The sequence below is a fragment of the Mus pahari genome, chromosome 2 (assembly GCF_900095145.1).
Source record: "Mus pahari chromosome 2, PAHARI_EIJ_v1.1, whole genome shotgun sequence".
Classification (NCBI taxonomy): Eukaryota; Metazoa; Chordata; class Mammalia; order Rodentia; family Muridae; genus Mus; species Mus pahari.
The window spans coordinates 140,203,999-140,206,043 of NC_034591.1; positions in this window are offsets into that span (position 1 = coordinate 140,203,999).

The following is a 2,045-nucleotide window of genomic DNA, read 5'->3' on the forward strand; positions in this document are numbered from 1 at the left end:
CTGGTCTATAGAGTGAGTTCCAGGACAGCCAGGGCTATACAGAGAAACCCTGTCTCAAAAAAAAAAAAAAAAAACAAAGAGAGAGAGAGAGAGAGAGAGAGAGAGAGAGAGAGAGAGAGCGCGAGCGCTAGCTGTCTAAAGAAGATTCTGAGACCAGATCAGCTGCCTGATAGAAGTAGAAACCAGCCAAGTTGCCTAGAAGTTTAGACCAACTGAGGCACCTGGAAAGGACATTCTCCAACCTGCTGAGCCATCTGCAGGCTGTGGGGTGTCTCCAGGTTCCCAGCTTTTGTGAGCTGTCACCCATGCTGGGTGGGCTTTGGAGATGCAGCTGTCTTTGAGTCCTTTCTGCTCCTGTAAGTAACCCCTCACCCATATTCCTATAAGTAACCCCCAATAAAACTTATCGGTTCACCAACTAGGACTTCTGTGCATTTTGGTCTGTCCTGGGTTCCTTACCTAGGATAAATAGATCTAGCTCCTCTGTTGCCACACCTCGAATCTGCCTCATTATTTCTGTTCTTCCCAAATCCTCCTCTGACCCCTACTTTACGCTCGCCTCGGACACAGTGGGGCTGAAAACTGGACTCACATCTCCAATCTCATTGTTCCCCAAACACACCACCAAGGAACTGTCAGCAGCAGCTTGTCTTTGTCGGTAGCACACAGAATGGCTTAGACTTCCTGCAAGATGGTCATGAGTTCTCGTACTGGGTTTAGAGAAAACCAAAGGCTTCCAGGACTTTGGAATCAAACAAACCTGGCTAGTAATGTCAGCTGTCACTTCTTAGCAATGTAACTTTGGCCAGTTAACCTCTGTGCGCCTGTTTCTTCCCACCCCTGGGAAATGGGGCTCATAGTATCTACTTATTGGGTGACTGAGGACAAAGAAATGTGAAAGGCACTTCAGAAATCCCATAAATGGGAGCTCCTTCCATCCCGGTCTTATGTGGAGTTGGGGGTTGCTGGAGCTACTCTTGTGAAAGACAGCAAGGACTCCAGGTGAATCGTCCAGATGAGCAGAAGTAGAGTCAGGGGAGCTAGCACTAGGCAGGCTGGGCACGTTTCCATGGTGCTAGGTCAAGCAGGCAGCCCCGGGGCAGTGACTGGCCCATTGCCCTCTGGGGGCACTCTCTCCCCATGAGGCTGATGTCCAATCCCACGGACTAATATGGAGGTGGAGAGTGCATGAAAGGCAGAGGAGGGAGACTGAATGAAGAACCAATGGTGGAGAAAGGGCCAGGGAGAGAAGGCTGGAGGGGAAGTGAGGGCCAGGCAGGCACAGGGTGGGGCTGGGAGAGGGGCCCGTGGTCCTGAGGGCAGCGCCAGCCCTGGAGGGAAAGCTCCGACCCAGGGAGGGAGGAGGGACAGGGAGAGAGACCAGCGCGCTGACACAGCCTCGATGTGTGGAACGGGCTGGGGTTTGGCCCACAGGTCAGGCGTCTGGCAGTATTATGGGATGGAGAGGCCTTAGGAGACAGGGAGAGTATTATGGGCTGGAACAGCCTTAGGAGACTGGGGAATATTATGGGCTGGTGAGGCCCGGCTCCAACTGGAGGCGGGAGGAAGGGGTGCGGGGCGGGAAGGGGGGGTGGTGGTGGAAGGGAGTATTATGGGCTGGAGGCCTCCTGCGACCAGAGGCAAGAGTATTATGGGCTGGCAAGGCCTTCGGTGGCCAGAGGGGGGAGCAGCGGGGGATGGCACCGGCTGCATGTGACTGAGGGGGGGCAAGTTGGGGGTGATGAGTGGGGGTGGGGGAGCTTATTATGGGATAGCTCTTTGTACCTACTGCGGGGACTGCTTCTCCAGAAGATATTATGGGATGTCGTGTGTGGGAGGGGGAGGGGGGCTGGGGGATTATTATGGGATGGTGGTGCAGAATTGGGAGGGCCTGAGGAGCTCTTCTCCAACCCCCCCACCCCACCCCCAGTTCACCCCTTCCTCTCTCATCATTCTAAGGTCAGCCTCCAAGAGTCCAATGGGAACACCTGAAATCCATCTCCCTACACACTTCACCCACACACATCAACAGCCACTCCCCCGCT